Source organism: Maniola jurtina, chromosome 17 (assembly GCF_905333055.1).
Source record: "Maniola jurtina chromosome 17, ilManJurt1.1, whole genome shotgun sequence".
Classification (NCBI taxonomy): Eukaryota; Metazoa; Arthropoda; class Insecta; order Lepidoptera; family Nymphalidae; genus Maniola; species Maniola jurtina.
This window is the reverse complement of record NC_060045.1, coordinates 12,264,397-12,285,861: the sequence shown is the minus strand read 5'-3', so window position 1 is coordinate 12,285,861 and position 21,465 is coordinate 12,264,397. Positions and strand designations below refer to the sequence as shown.

At 37.9% G+C, this 21,465-nt stretch overlaps 1 protein-coding gene and 1 long non-coding RNA gene across 3 annotated transcripts in view; one reads left to right on the top strand and one right to left on the bottom strand.

Moving 5' to 3' along the window:
* LOC123873701 (Ig-like and fibronectin type-III domain-containing protein 2) overlaps positions 1 to 21,465 on the bottom strand; it is a 144,452-nt gene that overhangs the window by 71,680 nt on the left and 51,307 nt on the right. The gene's annotated exons all lie outside the window — the stretch shown is intronic.
* Positions 5,166 to 21,407, top strand: LOC123873755. The gene is made up of 3 exons (XR_006797745.1): positions 5,166 to 5,175; positions 9,490 to 9,495; positions 21,353 to 21,407. It is a non-coding gene; the product is annotated as an uncharacterized LOC123873755 (long non-coding RNA).

Genomic DNA, 21,465 nt, shown 5'->3' with positions numbered 1-21,465 from the left:
TAACTAGCTAACGCCCGCGACTTCGTCCGCGTGGATTTAGGTTTTACGAAATCCCGTGGGAACTCTTTGGTTTTCCGGGATAAAAAGTAGCCTATGTGCTAATCCAGGATATTATCTATCTCCATTCCGAATTTCAGCCAAATCCGTCCAGTGGTTTTTGCGTGAAGGAGTCACAAACATACACACACACACACATACAAACTTTCGGCTTTATAATATTAGTGTGATTAGTGTGATGTTCTCAAAGGTGTGTGAAGTCTGCCAATCCGCACATGGCCAGTATGGTGAACTACGAGTATGGCCGAACCCTTCTCATTCTGAGACAAGACCCGTGCTCAGTAGTGAGCCGCCGGATCATGATGATAATGAATTTTACATAATACCTACATGTTATATTACAAATCAAACAAAATGAAATAAAATTTAATAATTTTAATTACACTCATAGACAATCCTTATGTAATTGTCCTATAAAATACTAAACAGCTTTTTATTCTTTAACAAGACCAGTGCTCAGTAGTGGGTGATGGGTGATCATGCTGATGATTGCCGATGACCGATGCCGATAAGGACTTCTTATTTGAGAAACATATACACTAGACTCCCACAAATACAAACAGCCAGCGAACAAACGAATCTCCATCGATACCATTTTGGGACACAATGGGGCTCCTTGCTAAACCGTGCAGTGTCGCATTGCGAGTCCTTGCTGTAAAAGGGCACGAATTATCCTCATCTGAAACCATCTACACACCTGCCAACTCCCAACTTCAAGCAGCAAGTACGGTAAAGAACTATTTGAATCAGTTCCCCCCTCGCCATTTTACTATACTACTAGTACTACTGTAGTAACTATACTACTGTAGTTAAACATCCGACATCCGGGGAGTGACATATAGGTTACTTCCTATCCCGGAAAATCAAAAAGTTCCCACGGGATTTTTAAAAACCTAATTCCACGCGGACTATGTCCCGGGCATCAGCTAATGAATGTATATAAACTAAACCATATTTTAGGCCGGCCACTTCGTATTCACTGCACGGTTGAGTGAGTAGGTTTAATTAGTTTATTATAAACTAGGTTGGGTAATCATTGTTGAGTAATTGTTCATAGTTGGCACATCTGTAGACCCTTTAACCGGCCACGCGAAGGTCGACTGCATTGCACGTGATCCTAGCGTTAGTAATTAACATTTTATCGTTAGTCCTTTGTTTCGATATAACGATTGGTTTTGTGTTAAGGACGAGAAGATGCCTGTATGACAAAGTTGGCACGGATCTCTATGTTTGGGTACAAGTTGAATGTATAAATATGTAGTCCTAGTTTTTTTTAATAAGTATATAAAAAAAAAGCGAGAAAACGAACAGGCGGGTCACCTGATGTTAAGTGATTACCACATCCCACGAAAAAAAAAAAACTACTGGACGGATTATGCTGAAATTTGGAATGGGGATAGATTATACTTTGGATTAACACAAAGGCTACTTTCAATCCCCGAAAATCAATGCGTTCCCACGGGATTTTTAAAAACCTATATCCACGGGAACGAAGTCGCAGACATCAGCTAGTGAGACATAAACTAAGTATTTGAAATTAATAGCTGTTTTTTGAAAGAAAAATTGTGAGTTCTCATCTCATAGGTAATAGGTAATATTATTAATATTAGTCAGGTCTCCCGTCTCAAAACCTGTAAAAAAAAGTCCGTTCGCCCGAAATTAATTCGCTGGCGATCACAGGTCATTAGTCGCTTTACGATGCCTTTGATTGCGTTGTTTATCCTGTTCTCTCCTTATTATTACATCATATCCAAAATCATCCTCGGTTTTAATAAAACCTAAACCAATTGGTCGATTTTGATCTTTTCAGTAAACTTTTAGAGCATCTGCATCTTTTTCCTTTAAGTGTTGCTAAAAAAGGATGGAAAATTATTTTTTAAATTAAATTCTCTAAATTTTAGTGCTACGCTACAAAATACTATGTGCAAGATTGGCAAAAACGAGGGTTAGTCCGTCCATTTCAAATTACATATTACTTAATTAATACTGCGTGCCATACTTAGTAATACACAGCTGCCAAAAATATTGTAACACCATTTCACGTGTATTTTTTGCAATAAATGGACTATGAATTATAGTCCACCACACTGGCCATTAGTAGATTGGCAGACTTCACACACCTTTGAACATTATGAACACCTCACAGGCACGCAGGTTTCCTCACGATGTTTTCCTTCACCGTTAAAACAAGTGATATTTAATTGTTTAAAACGCACATATCTCCGAAAAGTTAGAGATGCGTACCCCCGACCTCCAGAAAAAAAGGCCGACGTCCGAACTGTCTCACTTCTAATCTGTAGTAAATTTTGGAATCTGTGAATGCTGTCATAATTTCTAATCTGTAGTAAATTGTGGAAAATACAAGCTGAATTTATTGAGTCGTCAGGTAAGTCGAAGCGAAACAGGTCCTCACAAAGCAGACCTGCCAAAACCAGCTATACTGTAACAAACTTTACAATGTACAAGTTACAAACTCTACATTATATATAAGTACGTAACTCAAATATTATATAGGTAGGTAAACGATTTACTACCAAATGATATAATGTTAGGTAGGTAGGTGAATTCTTTTGTAAAGTTAAGTATAACGGTAACTTTAACGAAATCGAAAAACAGATTCTAAGAGCTGAACAATTTGGTCAAGAAAAACAGAGATACACTTTTCCAATATTAACATTCAACTAAAAAATATTGTGGTCAAGCCGCTTAAGCCTTGTTAAAATTCCTTTAACTATAAATAGTATAATATACATAATATTATGAATAGTATATTATACATAATATTATACTATATAACGGCGATTTTGTATATTTTAACAATTAATATAAAAAATGCCGTTACAGTTTATTGATCGGAGTTTATTGCCTTTAGACTTAAAATAATATATACCTATCTATCTACAGTGAGTTTACACAACGTAGTATGAAAACTACGTAGGACCAAGAAATATGTTTTTTCTAAATTCTCGATAATTCATGGCATATAAGCCGTCATAGTCTAGTGGTTAAAACATCCGCCTCCTATTCGGAAGGTCGGTGGTTTGATTCCGGACACGCACCTCTAACTTTTCGGAGATATGTGCATCTTAAATAATAATAATAGTTAAATATCAATTGCGGTCGCTCTTTTCAAAGATTCTTTACAATTTTATGTACTTAATAGATATATAAAAGTAGTTACGGTTCGCGCATTACTATTGCGAGCTGCGAATGGAACCCATGCTTTTATCAATAAATAAATAGTTACAACTAACTCAGGGAATACTAAACGTTGGTCGTGTACCAACAATATTTAAAAAAAAACCGGCCAAGTGCGAGTCAGACTCGCGCACTAAGGGGAGGGTATTTTTCCAACATTTTGCACAATAAATCAAAAACTATTATACATAAAAATAAATAAAAATCTGCTTTATAATGTACAGGTAAAGCCCTTTCATATGATATCCCACTTGGTATAGTTATCTTAGTTTAAAAATTAAAAGACATATTAATTTTTTTTATATGAGCGGTTTTCAGATTTATTCCTGTATTTGTGCTATAAGACCTACCTACCTGCCAAATTTCATGATTCTAGGTCAACACGAAGTACCCTATAGGTTTCTTGACAGCCAGACAGACAGACAGACAACGAAGTCATCGTATAACGGTTCCGTTTTTCCTTTTGAGGTACGGAACCCTAAAAAATCCAAACCAAAAATAAATTAAAAAGCAATCAAACGTTTATTATCATATCGCATCATTAGCACTCAAGTCAATGTGACTCCCCGAGGGTCAACGACCGGGAAGACATCTTAAATCGAGTAAACAATCAGGTTGACCTTTCGGGAACTAGTTTTAGCTTCGGGCAAGGCTCCCAGTTCATTAATTGGAATGGCTAAATCATAATATGTAAATTTTGCCTATAAGAATACTAAACTATGGGTATGGACTATGGGTGACTATGGGTCCTCTCTGTGTGGGTTATATATATGTTTTGAAATATTATTATATATTATACTAGCGACCCGCTCCGGCTTCGCACGGGGGGACATTTATTTTTCTATTTTCCGGGATAAAATATAGCCTATACGGATTCGGAAGAATCTCTCTAAGTAATGGTAAAAGAAATTTTGAAATCGGTCCAGTAGTTTTTGAGCCTATTCAATACAAACATACAAAAATACAAAGGTTTCCTCTTTATAATATTAGTATAGATATTTAACACTGATGCACTATCTTTAACTAAAAACTAAAAGTAAAAAAAATATATATATTTTTGAAAAATGTAAAAATAGGCCTTTTTATCACTCTCGATTTTTATCTTTTTAATCTTAAAATAAATTAATCTTTATTTTTTGTTCAGCCCTAGCACAGACTACGGTCTATGTGGGCTGCAAAATTTCAAACACCAGTCTCAGTTTTTATCTAGTGCTTTGGTTTACAACAATTGGTGTAAAATGTTCTTTTTAACCCGACCCAAAAAGAGGGGTGTTATAAGTTTGACGTGTGTATCTGTCTGTGGCATCGTAGCTCCTAAACTAATGAACCGATTTTAATTTAGTTTTTTTTTTGTTTGAAAGGTGGCTTGATCGAGAGTGTTCTTAGCTATAATCCAAGAAAATCGGTTCAGCCGTTTGAAAGTTATCAGTTCTTTTCTAATTACTGTGACCTTCACTTGTCGAGGGTGTTATAAATTTTTAATTTACACTTGTTAAATTATATCTTTATTTAAATAAATAAAATATCTATCGGGAAATTTTAAATGTTGCCTATCTGTGTTTCGTATTCCTCAATGCTAAGGGTTGTGACCCCTTTCCATTAATTGCATAATGGTGGGAGTTTTTTTGGGATAAAATTGCGGTGCGTTCCCAGGTTCGTCCACACACTATTCAACTCGACAGAGAACGAGATTGCAATTCATAGGATTTTAGAGTTATTTTCAGATGTTATTGATAATAACCGTCAATGCCACGGATGAAACGAAACTCTGGACCTTCAAAGTCGGTCACCTATCCATTTGTCGACTTTGGTTAACGATGCTTAATAATCGCAATCGATTAATATGAGCTATCACAAATAGGCAACACGTCTCTCATAACTTCTAATGCCGCGGTTTTTCAACGGCATTTCTCGATAAACGTAGGTGTAGCCACGATCAATGTGATAATTTCATGAACGGCATTCCGATTGCCGTTTGGCGTTAGACGATTTTAAACCTTATTCAATGGCGTTAGACGTTAACCGTTCAAGTGTGGCAACTCACTTTAACGCGTTGATTATCGCGATAATTATGGCGTTGTTGGGCATTGACGTTATCTATACTAATAAATAAAATTGGAGTGTCTGTCTGTAATTTCGAAATAACTACCTCATATTAAGCTCATATGGTTATTTGAACGATACCATAACTGAATTTTAAAATTTTTGTCTCTCTGTCTGTCTGTCTGTCTGTCTGTCTGTTTGAAAAGGCTAATCTTCGGAACGGCTGAACCGATTTTGACGGGATTTTCACAGACAAATAGAGGATTGACCAGGGCGTAACATAGGCTACTTTTTTAACCGACTTTCAAAAAGGGAGTTGTGTTTTTCTACCTACGTAAACCGAAATCTCCGAGATTTCTGAACCGATTTGCGTCATTTCTTTTTTAATCGATAGAGGAACTTTGCGACATTGTTTCATAAAAAAATTGGAGTCCAACTCTTCAACCCTGATGCTGCAGGGGATCTGACCAATCCACGCGGGCGAAGCTGCGGGCATCAGCTAGTTCCTAATATGACCCGAGCATAAGAATGTTACCTTTACACGTTGCTGTCGTCGCACTTTCTATTAGTTTCAGTCAAAGTCACCCAAAAGGTTATAAAATATCAGATTTCGTGGTTTGATACGAATTTGCCTCGTGTCAATTTAAACTGCAGCACGAATGCAGCAAACACCTACTTTTGAGGCCTTAAGGTCACGGCCAAGACCTCATAATGTCGCGTCAAATACCACAGTTTGACAATCATTCAGTTGTTCTCTGAGCTTCTGAAGCTTCGTACTGTAAGATCTCAAATTCCTGACTGACTTTAATAGTAAACTTTGAAAACAGTTCAGGAATCGTACTCTTTGCATTATATTCACCTGTGAACGCAAAAAAATTTCAACAAGAATTGGTTTTGAAGTTCGCCATTTTTTTTTTAACTAAGCAACTTTAGTTAGTAAACTTGCTTAATTTACAGCTATGTATACTATTCGTCTAAATCTGCTCGGATAAGATTCAGGTGAAAATAAAAAAAAACATAGGGAAGGCTGTTGCAGTTGTGATCAAAAGTGTTGCCCAACTGTTGATTGCTAAACTGTGTTGCCTTAGTATGCACTTGACCTTTTTTGTTTAACTTTTTGTATATAATATGTTTGAAAGATTGTTTTTGTTTGACCTAGCATGTTTGTATTAAAGCCTTCCCAGGGTGTCTAAATTTTTTTTATGGAGGATGTGTGATCGATTCATTTAGGAAAGAATCAGACCCACAAAAAATATCACGAAAAAATATTTAACCAGAAGATGACACAATTTGAAAAAAAAAAAACTTTTATAAGTACAATGAAATCTTTATCAAAAAAGTTCAATATTTACTTGATTAAAAAAAGTTAAATGCCTAACAACTTTACTACCGTTGGTCAATAACATTAGCACTATATCTATTTATTAATAAAAAAATATATCTTCAAATGAAGGTTTATTTTCTTTAAATTCGACGCCATTCGACCAAAATAATTTCCCTATCTCTAATAGTTTCAATTTTCGCCTCACTGACTGCTCTCGTTTAAACTTTGTAAAGTAAGTGATTAAAATAAATGAATGTAACCTTTCGAACATAATGACATGCACCGCAGCCACAGGTCACTGAGTTTTCCAATTTTCTTTTCCACGAACGTTTTAATTAAACCTAGGGTGGTAAAAGTGCATTCGTCAAGGCTTTTCACGGATTATAAAATACCTTTTAACTATTGAAATTACTATCCAAGGGGAATTCAACTCTATTAAAAAGGTGTACGGTTGGTTATGGAGAACTGTAGGGAAGCCTTAGATTCTTAGCGTTTCGAGCGCTTTTTTTTTTAATTGTTGAGCTCTTTTCAGATCATGTTACGCGATGGATTTTTATTTAAATTGTAGAAAAAGGCAGCGAATGTCGATTAACGGCGATGGCTGAGTGGTAGCGATGGGAAAAAAATAAACACTTAGCAGAATCCTTGTTTAATGAATTGATGTTTTCGAGTACAGTCTGCATGAAAAAATAATTTTTGAAAGTTTTTCATTAAGTTGGCTTGATTTAAGCGGCCAATTATGAGGCCTTTGTGGCGACGTGAGACGCCTATATTTTTTTAAAGAATGCCCGCGCCTTCGTTCGCGATCTCTTTGATTTTCCGGGATAAAAAGTAGCCTATGTGCTAATCCAGGGTATATATAATCTATCTCTATTCTGAATGATAGATGAGTGCGTAACCACTCTTACGTATATTTTTAACCCCCGACCCAAAAAGAGGGGTGTTATAAGTTTGACATGTGTATATGTGTATCTAAGTGTCTGTGTGTCTGTGTGTCTGTGTATCTGTGTATCTATCTGTCTGTGGCACCGTAGCGCCTAAACTAATGAACCGATTTTAATTTAGTTTTTTTTGCTTGAAAGGTGGCTTGATCGAGAGTGTTCTTAGCTATAATCCAAGAAAATTGGTTCAGCCGTTTGAAAGTTATCAGCTCTTTACTAGTTACTGTAAGCTTCACTTGTCGGGGGTGTTATAGATTTTTAATTTACACTTGTAAAATCCTAGCGCTCATGACGTTTCGTTCCATCACATCGTCAAAAAAGTTGTTAAAAAAATCAATAGATATTTTTAATTACAAACTCGTGCGCGGTCATCTTCAACGTGCGTTCCGCGCCATTGAACTACGTTAACTTGTTAATGTTAATTGTTAAGCCTATTGTTAGTGTTTAAGCGGAAGTATTACTGACTTTTAAGCGTTATTTTTTGTTGCACTTCTGGTTTACTTATCGAGGTGTTTCATTCATTATTATTTATTGATCCACCGATAAGTAGAGTTATTAATTTGTTGAATTGGGATTTGATAAGAGCAAGTGAAAAGTATTTATTGCGTGATAGGCTTGTGCTTGATGACAATCATGCTTAACAAGTGTAAATTAAAAATTTATAACACCCCCGGCAAGTGAAGGTTACAGTAACTAGAAAAGTATAATTAGTGTCCCTTATAATCCCAATCCCTTACAATTTCCCTTACAATATCCCTTACAATTTTCTGAATTAAAAATGTAGATAAGTAGAAGTAATTTAATTACGTATTTACATCTTTATGGTTTAAAATTAATAAGTAATCGCGATGTTATTCTACAGACAAAATAAAACCGGCCAAGTGCGAGTCAGACTCGCGCACTTCGAACCTTCCCGTACTCGGGTATTTTTTCCAACATTTTTCAAGATAAATCAAAAACTATTATGCATAAAATAATAAAAATCTGTTTTAGAATGTACAGGTAAAGCCCTTTCATATGATACCCCACTCGGTACTTACTCGATATCTTACTTTTAAAATTAAAACACATTTTAATTTTTTTTTAATGTTGCGACCACAAATTCGGGGTTTTCAGATTTATTCATGTACTTGTGCTATAAGACCTACCTACCTGCCAAATTTCATGATTCTAGGTCAACGGGCAGTACCCTATAGGTTTCTTGACAGACAGACAGACAACAAAGTGATCCTATAAGAGTTTCGTTTTTCCTTTTGAGGTACGGAACCCTAAAAACATGTGTAGGTAGACATATCTCATACCTATTAGATACGCTAGAGTCGTAATTGAATACATAATAATATAATAATTACATATATTATACTTTAGTATAGTAATATTTTATAAATTATTAATATTCACCGATGTTAAAACACGTGATTTATAAAACGTGTGTTCTAGTGATACATGGGAAAATCTAGATTTTGTTGAATCTCGACCGGTTTATTAATTGAGATTGATAAGTTGTTTTTGCAAATCATATTATTTGAATATAAATATATAGAAGAATAGAATAGATTTTTATTCAACTAAACTTTTACAAGTGCTTTTGAATCGTCAAAATAATCTACCACTGGTTCGGAATGCCCGAGAAGAACCAGCAAGAAACCCGCCGATTGCTCTTTTCAAGTGTTCAATTTACAATAATATGCCATACTATACTATACAAGCAATTAAATGAGTCAATGGAGGAAATGGATGAATATCTATCGTTTCTAAAATCTATTCTTACATCCGAAAGGATTGAAAAGCCGTGGGCATGATCTGGCAGTCCTTGATCAGCGTATTAGTCTGGCTTCAACGAGGTAACTCAGCCAGCATTTCTGGGCATTTTGCCTCGTTACAACGGTTTAGACTTTAGAATTGGTAGGTATGTTTGATTTGTAGTTTTTTGTTTATTTTTTATTTTAAAGTTCAGCTTAATTGTAAGTATTGAACAAATACAAAAGTTTATTTCATTAAAAAGGCCCAATTGCTCCATTTAGAAACTCGAGTAAGAAATGAATTCGAAACTTCAAAGTACAGGTATTTGGTATTATGTACAAAAACAGCCGTCAAAATAAAAATAAAAACATGATAACCCAAAAGTTAAAATGATGTTTCTGCAAAATATAAAGCCCACCCAATTAACAAAGTAAACCTCACTTGATCCAGACTTTTTCGATTACGCAACCCTATATTTTTCTCCGAACTTTTGTATCTCATTCCATTTCTAGGTGAAGACGTAGTGGAAAAAAGAGATGCTTGATGAAAAAGTTGTAATAAAAAAAAAACATGGCTGCCCTGCCAAAAAACTAACCAAAAAGTTAAAAAAATCACATTTGAAAATAATTTTTTTTTAATTTTTCGCATCGTTTTATTCATCTATGCTAAGACGACATTCAATACTTAAAGCTTATGTAAAGCCTCTTAAAAATTTCCAACAGCTCATCGTCTATTTCTTTGATCAAAGTTCTGTTTGTGAATAATTTTCCACTCGTGATTCCATTTGTTTCCGTCCGGCTGCAAATAATTCACGGGGATCTTCAGGATCTGATGCATTAAGGTCATGGGCGCTTTTTAACCCCCGACCCAAAAAGAGGGGTGTTATAAGTTTGACGTGTGTATCTGTGTATCTGTCTGTGGCATCGTAGCTCCTAAACTAATGAACCGATTTTAATTTAGTTTTTTTTTTGTTTGAAAGGTGGCTTGATCGAGAGTGTTCTTAGCCATAATCCAAGAAAATCGGTTCAGCCGTTTGAAAGTTATCAGCTCTTTTCAAGTTATTACTGTAACCTTCACTTGTCGGGGGTGTTATAAATTTTTAATTTACACTTGTTTTAAATTGATTGTGTGTTTTTGTTTTCATTGTTGTTATTAAGGAGCTACTAACACAAACAACATCCATAAGTCTTATTTCTTAAGGAATGACTGTCTTTTCTTTCTATTAATTTTTATATTTTTTCTGTTTCTGTTATTGTTTATTTTTGTTAGAATTTTGTTTTTTTTTTATATTTAGATTATAATAGGGCTTACATGTACACATGTATAAAAGACGTTAAATAAAGGAGAAAAATAAACTACGAACAGAGCAGTGTTTCATTTGACAAAAAAAAACCTCTCATGTTTACAATATTAATCGTTAAAGGGATGCATTTTAAATTAACGAGTAGACCACCCAGGTTTCAATTTCAAATATTTTTTTTTGAGACCTGTTCATGAAAAAAAATTTAAAAAAAATCCTGAACTTAACTGTCCAAGATATTTGTTTCAGATAATAATAGGCTGATGAAATATCTTAAGGCGTGTGTTTTCTACTTTTTATTTTCGGAAAATCACTCCTGGATACCTACTTTATAATTTTTTTTTTTCAAATTTTCGTTTTTATTTTTTATTCTCCTTAAAAACTCAAAAGTGGGATTTGTGACAAGTATTTAAAGGACTATCTCTGGTAAAAAAACCACCAAGTTTTTCAGAGTTCCACAGGGCTTGGCCTGTGTAACTGAATTATCATTAAAAAAGCGATTTTCTATAGTATTTAACAATAAAGTACAGCAGGTATTTTTAATGCATAGTTACGCTTTGAGAAAATCTCAAACATCTACATAAATACTGATATTGCGTGTCAATTTAATAATATTATAATGTATGTAGAATCACAACGTACAATATCTAATAATAGGTATGTACATACTCATATTTTATTGATTATGTATTATAAATAACCATTAGGCATATTTAATGTGCATACCTACGTAATATATTTCATAACAGGATTATCGCATTATATATTTTGTAGTATCCATTCATGTACCTGTCTATATTACATTTCGGAGTTATGTGCGTTTTAATTGAGCGATGAAATCAGTTCAGTGTTAGATACTACTTCTTTTAGCGCTGAAGGAAAACGTTTTAGGGTTCCGTACTTCAAAAGGAAAAACGGAACCCTTATAGGATCACTTTGTTGTCTGTCTGTCTGTCCGTCCGTCCGTCGTGTCTGTCCAGAAAACCTATTGGGTACTTCCCGTTGACCTAGAATCATGAAATTTGGCAAGTAGGTAGGTCTTATAGCACAAGTAAAGGAATAAATCTGAAAACTGGGAATTTGCGGTTACAGCATTAAAAAAAATTAACTGTGTTTCTATTTTCAAAGTAAGATACTATACCAAGTGGGATATCATATAAAAGGGTTTTACTTGTGTATTCTAAAACAGGTTTTGATTTATTTTTATACATAATACTTAGTTTTGATTTATGCAAAATGACGAAAAAATACCCGAGTACGGAACCCTCGGTGCGCGAGTCTGACTCGCACTTAGCCAGTTTTTTTTTAATTCAACATTTTACCTGTTGCTATTAAGGACGTCTTTGCAAAATGAATAGGTATCAAAATTGCACTACTACATAAGTACACTGCCCACACGCACACAGCTGCGTCAAAATGAGTGAATCGACTTGATTTTGATACTTTGATATTTTTATTTTATTTTATATTTGGTCATCTATTTTTTTTTAACAGTTTTTTTTTTAAATATGTATCTTGACAATAATACAGTAAGTAGAACAGTGCCTACAGACTAAGGGTCTGATGATGAAATATTTCACCATGACTTCTTGGCAATGAACAACATTTCCATGTTTATGAAATTATGAGCTCCTACTATGACTAAAATAATCTGAGAAGGATAGCATTACATTACCTCCCGACTTGATGAAATTGCATACTTTGGAACCTACTACTGGAACTCAGAGACGAATAGAGCTAGGTGTTTCGAGTTTGGGCTCATTTTCTTAGTCATGATGAGATCTTACCTCCGGATTTGTGGAGTGACCTGATGGTATACCTCGGAAGTCACTATTGGAACTCGGAGACGAATAGAGCTAGGTGTTTCGAGTTTGGGCTCATTTTCTTAGTCATGATGAGATCTTACCTCCGGATTTGTGGAGTGACCTGATGGTATACCTCGGAAGTTACTATTGGAACTCGGAGACGAATAGAGCTAGGTGTTTCGAGTTTGGGCTCATTTTCTTAGTCATGATGAGATCTTACCTCCGGATTTGTGGAGTGACCTGATGGTATACCTCGGAAGTCACTATTGGAACTCGGAGACGAATAGAGCTAGGTGTTTCGAGTTTGGGCTCATTTACTTAGTCATGATGAGATCTTACCTTCGGATTTGTGGAGTGACCTGATGGTATACCTCGGAAGTCACTATTGGAACTCGGAGACGAATAGAGCTAGGTGTTTCGAGTTTGGGCTCATTTTCTTAGTAATGATGAGATCTTACCTCCGGATTTGTGGAGTGACCTGATGGTATACCTCGGAAGTCACTATTGGAACTCGGAGACGAATAGAGCTAGGTGTTTCAAGTTGGGGCTCATTTTCTTAGTCATGATGAGATCTTACCTCCGGATTTGTGGAGTGACCTGATGGTACACCTCGGAAGTCACTATTGGAACTCGGAGACGAATAGAGCTAGGTGTTTCGAGTTTGGGCTCATTTTCTTAGTAATGATGAGATCTTACCTCCGGATTTGTGGAGTGACCTGATGGTATACCTCGGAAGTCACTATTGGAACTCGGAGACGAATAGAGCTAGGTGTTTCGAGTTTGGGCTCATTTTCTTAGTCATGATGAGATCTTACCTCCGGATTTGTGGAGTGACCTGATGGTATACCTCGGAAGTCACTATTGGAACTCGGAGACGAATAGAGCTAGGTGTTTCGAGTTTGGGCTCATTTTCTTAGTCATGATAAGATCTTACCTCCGGATTTGTGGAGTGACCTGATGGTATACCTCGGAAGTCACTATTGGAACTCGGAGACGAATAGAGCTAGCTGTTTCGAGTTCGGGCTCATTTTGTTAGTCATGATGAGATATTACCTCCGGATTTGTGGAGTGACCTGATGGTACACCTCGGAAGTCACTATTGGAACTCGGAGACGAATAGAGCTAGGTGTTTCGAGTTTGGGCTCATTTTCTTAGTAATGATGAGATCTTACCTCCGGATTTGTGGAGTGACCTGATGGTATACCTTGGAAGTCACTATTGGAACTCGGAGACGAATAGAGCTAGGTGTTTCGAGTTTGGGCTCATTTTCTTAGTCATGATGAGATCTTACCTCCGGATTTGTGGAGTGACCTGATGGTATACCTCGGAAGTCACTATTGGAACTCGGAGACGAATAGAGCTAGGTGTTTCGAGTTTGGGCTCATTTTCTTAGTCATGATGAGATCTTATCTCCGGATTTGTGGAGTGACCTGATGGTATACCTCGGAAGTCACTATTGGAACTCGGAGACGAATAGAGCTAGCTGTTTCGAGTTCGGGCTCATTTTGTTAGTCATGATGAGATATTACCTCCGGATTTGTGGAGTGACCTGATGGTACACCTCGGAAGTCACTATTGGAACTCGGAGACGAATAGAGCTAGGTGTTTCGAGTTTGGGCTCATTTTCTTAGTCATGATGAGATCTTACCTCCGGATTTATGGAGTGACCTGATGGTATACCTCGGAAGTCACTATTGGAACTCCGAGACGAATAGAGCTAGGTGTTTCGAGTTTGGGCTCATTTTCTTAGTCATGATGAGATGTTACCTCCGGATTTGTGAAGTGACCTGATGGTATACCTCGGAAGTCACAATTGGAACTCGGAGACGAATAGAGCTAGGTGTTTCGAGTTTGGGCTCATTTTCTTAGTCATGATGAGATCTTACCTCCGGATTTGTGGAGTGACCTGATGGTATACTTTGGAAGTCACTATTGGAACTCGAAGACGAATAGAGCTAGGTGTTTCGAGTTTGGACTCATTTTCTTAGTCATGATGAGATCTTACCTCCGGATTTGTGGAGTGACCTGATGATATCATCGGAAGTCACTATTAGAACTCGGAGACGAATAGAGCTAGGTGTTTCGAGTTTGGGCTCATTTTCTTAGTCATGATGAGATCTTACCTCCGGATTTGTGGAGTGACCTGATGGTATACCTCGGAAGTCACTATTGGAACTCGGAGACGAATAGAGCTAGGTGTTTCGAGTTTGGGCTCATTTTCTTAGTCATGATGAGATCTTACCTCCGAATTTGTGGAGTGACCTGATGGTATACCTCGGAAGCCACTATTGGAACTCGGAGACGAATAGAGCTAGGTTTTTCGAGTTTGAGCTCATTTTCTTAGTAATGATGAGATCTTACCTCCGGATTTGTGGAGTGACCTGATGGTATACCTACCTTGGAAGTCACTATTGGAACTCGGAGACGAATAGAGCTAGGTGTTTCGAGTTTGGGCTCGTTTTGTTAGTTATGACGAGATTACACCTTGAAACTTGTTGGAGTGCTCTGAAGGTATACTTCAAAAGCCACTATTGGACTTTCGAGTCGAGTAGAGTTAGATGTTATGAGTTTGAGCTCGTTTTGTAAGTTCCAATAGTGACTTCCGAGGTATACCATCAGGTCACTCCACAAATCCGGAGGTAAGATCTCATCATGACTAAGAAAATGAGCCCGTACTCGAAACAGCTAGCTTTATTCGTCTCCGAGTTCCAATAGTGACATCCGAGGTATACCATCAGGTCACTTCACGAATCCGGAGGTAACATCTCATCATGACTAAGAAAATGAGCCCAAACTCGAAACAGCTAGCTCTATTCGTCTCCGAGTTCCAATAGTGACATCCGAGGTATACCATCAGGTCACTTCACGAATCCGGAGGTAACATCTCATCATGACTAAGAAAATGAGCCCAAACTCGAAACAGCTAGCTCTATTCGTCTCCGAGTTCCAATAGTGACTTCCGAGGTATACCATCAGGTCACTTCACAAATCCGGAGGTAACATCTCATCATGACTAAGAAAATGAGCCCAAACTCGAAACACCTAGCTCTATTCGTCTCCGAGTTCCAATAGTGACTTCCGAGGTATACCATCAGGTCACTCCACAAATCCGGAGGTAAGATCTCATCATGACTAAGAAAATGAGCCCAAACTCGAAACACCTAGCTCTATTCGTCTCCGAGTTCCAATAGTGACTTCCGAGGTGTACCATCAGGTCACTCCACAAATACGGAGGTAATATCTCATCATGACTAACAAAATGAGCCCGAACTCGAAACAGCTAGCTCTATTCGTCTCCGAGTTCCAATAGTGACTTCCGAGGTATACCATCAGGTCACTCCACAAATCCGGAGGTAAGATCTCATCATGACTAAGAAAATGAGCCCAAACTCGAAACACCTAGCTCTATTCGTCTCCGAGTTCCAATAGTGACTTCCGAGGTATACCATCAGGTCACTCCACAAATCCGGAGGTAAGATCTCATCATGACTAAGAAAATGAGCCCAAACTCGAAACCCCTAGCTCTATTCGTCTCCGAGTTCCAATAGTGACTTCCAAGGTATACCATCAGGTCACTCCACAAATCCGGAGGTAAGATCTCATCATTACTAAGAAAATGAGCCCAAACTCGAAACACCTAGCTCTATTCGTCTCCGAGTTCCAATAGTGACTTCCGAGGTGTACCATCAGGTCACTCCACAAATCCGGAGGTAATATCTCATCATGACTAACAAAATGAGCCCGAACTTGAAACAGCTAGCTCTATTCGTCTCCGAGTTCCAATAGTGACTTCCGAGGTATACCATCATGTCACTCCACAAATCCGGAGGTAAGATCTTATCATGACTAAGAAAATGAGCCCAAACTCGAAACACCTAGCTCTATTCGTCTCCGAGTTCCAATAGTGACTTCCGAGGTATACCATCAGGTCACTCCACAAATCCGGAGGTAAGATCTCATCATTACTAAGAAAATGAGCCCAAACTCGAAACACCTAGCTCTATTCGTCTCCGAGTTCCAATAGTGACTTCCGAGGTATACCATCAGGTCACTCCACAAATCCGGAGGTAAGATCTCATCATGACTAAGAAAATGAGCCCCAACTCGAAACACCTAGCTCTATTCGTCTCCGAGTTCCAATAGTGACTTCCGAGGTATACCATCAGGTCACTCCACAAATCCGGAGGTAAGATCTCATCATTACTAAGAAAATGAGCCCAAACTCGAAACACCTAGCTCTATTCGTCTCCGAGTTCCAATAGTGACTTCCGAGGTATACCATCAGGTCACTCCACAAATCCGGAGGTAAGATCTCATCATTACTAAGAAAATGAGCCCAAACTCGAAACACCTAGCTCTATTCGTCTCCGAGTTCCAATAGTGACTTCCGAGGTATACCATCAGGTCACTCCACAAATCCGGAGGTAAGATCTCATCATGACTAAGAAAATGAGCCCAAACTCGAAACACCTAGCTCTATTCGTCTCCGAGTTCCAATAGTGACTTCCGAGGTATACCATCAGGTCACTCCACAAATCCGGAGGTAAGATCTCATCATGACTAAGAAAATGAGCCCAAACTCGAAACACCTAGCTCTATTCGTCTCCGAGTTCCAATAGTGACTTCCGAGGTATACCATCAGGTCACTCCACAAATCCGGAGGTAAGATCTCATCATGACTAAGAAAATGAGCCCAAACTCGAAACACCTAGCTCTATTCGTCTCCGAGTTCCAATAGTGACTTCCGAGGTATACCATCAGGTCACTCCACAAATCCGGAGGTAAGATCTCATCATGACTAAGAAAATGAGCCCAAACTCGAAACACCTAGCTCTATTCGTCTCCGAGTTCCAATAGTGACTTCCGAGGTATACCATCAGGTCACTCCACAAATCCGGAGGTAAGATCTCATCATGACTAAGAAAATGAGCCCCAACTCGAAACACCTAGCTCTATTCGTCTCCGAGTTCCAATAGTGACTTCCGAGGTATACCATCAGGTCACTCCACAAATCCGGAGGTAAGATCTCATCATTACTAAGAAAATGAGCCCAAACTCGAAACACCTAGCTCTATTCGTCTCCGAGTTCCAATAGTGACTTCCGAGGTATACCATCAGGTCACTCCACAAATCCGGAGGTAAGATCTCATCATTACTAAGAAAATGAGCCCAAACTCGAAACACCTAGCTCTATTCGTCTCCGAGTTCCAATAGTGACTTCCGAGGTATACCATCAGGTCACTCCACAAATCCGGAGGTAAGATCTCATCATGACTAAGAAAATGAGCCCAAACTCGAAACACCTAGCTCTATTCGTCTCCGAGTTCCAATAGTGACTTCCGAGGTATACCATCAGGTCACTCCACAAATCCGGAGGTAAGATCTCATTATGTCTAAGAAAATGAGCCCAAACTCGAAACACCTAGCTCTATTCGTCTTCGAGTTCCAATAGTGACTTCCGAGGTATACCATCAGGTCACTCCACAAATCCGGAGGTAAGATCTCATCATGACTATGAAAATGAGCCCAAACTCGAAACACCTAGCTCTATTCGTCTCCGAGTTCCAATAGTGACTTCCGAGGTATACCATCAGGTCACTCCACAAATCCGGAGGTAAGATCTCATCATGACTAAGAAAATGAGCCCAAACTCGAAACACCTAGCTCTATTCGTCTCCGAGTTCCAATAGTGACTTCCGAGGTATACCATCAGGTCACTCCACAAATCCGGAGGTAAGATCTCATCATGACTAAGAAAATGAGCCCAAACTCGAAACACCTAGCTCTATTCGTCTCCGAGTTCCAATAGTGACTTCCGAGGTATACCATCAGGTCACTCCACAAATCCGGAGGTAAGATCTCATCATGACTAAGAAAATGAGCCCAAACTCGAAACACCTAGCTCTATTCGTCTCCGAGTTCCAATAGTGACTTCCGAGGTATACCATCAGGTCACTCCACAAATCCGGAGGTAAGATCTCATCATTACTAAGAAAATGAGCCCAAACTCGAAACACCTAGCTCTATTCGTCTCCGAGTTCCAATAGTGACTTCCGAGGTATACCATCAGGTCACTCCACAAATCCGGAGGTAAGATCTCATCATGACTAAGAAAATGAGCCCAAACTCGAAACACCTAGCTCTATTCGTCTCCGAGTTCCAATAGTGACTTCCGAGGTATACCATCAGGTCACTCCACAAATCCGGAGGTAAGATCTCATCATGTCTAAGAAAATGAGCCCAAACTCGAAACACCTAGCTCTATTCGTCTCCGAGTTCCAATAGTGACTTCCGAGGTATACCATCAGGTCACTCCACAAATCCGGAGGTAAGATCTCATCATGACTAAGAAAATGAGCCCAAACTCGAAACACCTAGCTCTATTCGTCTCCGAGTTCCAATAGTGACTTTCGAGGTATACCATCAGGTCACTCCACAAATCCGGAGGTAAGATCTCGTCATGACTAAGAAAACGAGCCCAAACTGGACACATCTAGTTCTTCTAGTCTTCAAGTTCCTGTCGCAGCCTTCGAAGTTCACTATCAGATCACTATCATGCTCAAGAAATAAATCCAGCTAACGATAAAATGTGATAATAGGTACATAATATTATCATTATTATCTTACCTTGCCAAAATATCAGCACAATCACGGAATAAGTACCTATAAATATCAGTTAGGGTTTTGTCGAACTATTTTGTGTTCGTACAGCGATCTTTTCCACATCAAAAAATTATAGCAACCGACGCAGAGACCACCCACGAAGGCGGCTGGCCGCTGACTGATATAATTTTGAAATCATACCATTGCCTGCCCAATATCAAAATAACCCTTAGTGCACTGTATTAAGGTTTGCGGTTGAAGCAAAATACGTGAAAAATTTATACACGATTTTTTTATTTATTTTTATACTATTATTAATATAATAATCCTATTTTTTGAGGTGCACATTATGTGCTAACGGAAAATATTTATTAGAAGAATAAAATCCGTACGTTAACTGAGAAAAATGTACCTAAACTTGACCCTAAATCGTTAATTCTGCGTGGAAGAGGTGAAGGAAAATCGTTCTTATAGTATCAAAATTAATGATTTTATCAAAAAATTACTCGATCTCTGGAGATAAAGGACCAATCTATTTTTAGCAATCTGTAGTTCCAATTTACTTAGTATATTTTAGCCACAAAGCGTACCGAAAATCTATACAAGTGTGCAAATACGTCCTTAACATTGCAATGTCCTTAACGACAGTTAAGATTAAAATTCTAGTCTAACTTTAACTTTACTTAAACCTAGTTTTTTTTTTGGCAAGGTCCCCAGCTGTTCATTCTCTAACGTTGCATTTCTTGGACATTGGACCATGAGACTTGAGAAACTTTTCGAAAAGGGTTATCGAAAGCACTATTAGGTACTATTTTCCGCTTTGTGCTCAAAAACGATAGTTCTAGAGATATTTCATTCTACTCCCAAAAGCAATTTTAAAGCCACAGTGAAAATTAACGAGAACGTTTTAACTATTAAGACGGAAGAAGTTTCTTTCGCGGAGATAAAGTGTGGTTCGCTTTATACACTCTAATCTCTGATCAAGAAGAGCTGTGGTTTTTTTCTTTACTTAATTAGGGGATTTTATGGCTATGTACCTACATGTCAGGCCCATTATAATCAAAGTAGTACCTTCAGCTAGCTTCTCCTTTCAGAAAAGGTTATTTGGTAGAGATTGCTCTAAGCAATAAGGCCGCCTTTGCACACAATTGTTTTTTCTGTTTTCTTCTTTCTGTGTTGTGTTCCTTTACATGTGTTTTTGTGTGCAATAAAGACTTCTATCTATCTATCTATCTAAAGATAAACGACCCATACGACATTTTTACCGCGAACTGAAAATGAAATCATGATAAGAGTGAAAAAACGTAACTCCAGGAAGTAAGGTATCTCTCTGAATAGGTTTCTACGTTTTGTCTATCTTTTATCGATTTGTTTATCTTTGAAGTAAATTAAGGAAAACTACAGTATAGTCTAAGCACAAGACACTGAAGTATAGGTACAAGTTGGCAGCCTTTTTCGTTGTATATCGATCTCTTCACAACCGGTAACCAACATGTTTCAAATAAGTTTAAACAATCGTGAGTGAATTCCTTTATAAGTATAGATAGTTACGGCCTTACTCACGTATTTAGTCAACGTAATCCAGACTAGTTTTGGACCCATCCGGGGTCCTTTTTTATAGGGAAGAACCAGCGAAATGGTCGGGCTTACGTTGACTAAATAGGTACGTGAGTATAACCGTAACCGTGACAATCTATCTTATAATGTTTCAAAGATGTTAAACGTATTGCAACTTTGAATACATAAACAGTAAACACAGATGGCATATTTAATCTGTGCCATTGAAGATATTAGCGCGAACAATGACATGATTGTGACAGATTGACAATGGCGGCCCAAGGTCGTCCGGACATGTCTAATTACTAATGACGTCCATACACGGCTGCTGTAAAGGCTGTATTTATGTTTGCTAATACTTGTTTATGCTATACATCTAATTGTAGAGCAATACCTGCCTATAAACTACGAATACTCCAGTTATACGTATCGACTTGCGCTAGCTTTTGAGATACAGACTTTCAGAGTGTAAAATAAAATTTTATAACACCCCCGACAAGTGAAGGTTACAGTAACTAGAAAAGAGCTGATAACTTTCAAACGGCTGAACCGATTTTCTTGGAATATAGCTAAGAACACTCTCCATCAAGCCACCTTTCAAACTAAAAAAACTAAATTAAAATCGGTTCATTAGTTTAGGAGCTACGATGCCACAGACAGATACACAGATACACACGTCAAACTTATAACATGCCTCTTTTTGGGTCAGGGGTTAAAAACGAAGACAAGGCAAGAAAGATCCAAATTGTCACCTTTGTAACGTTATTTATATTAAGTATAGTTTTGGATTGAGTATGCTGCGTAGGCCCTAAGGCCGCTACAGCGTCACCGAGTGGTGCGGCGAGCGTAGAGCTCCGCCTAGGGGTGAACCTTAGGGCTCAAAGAAATAATTGA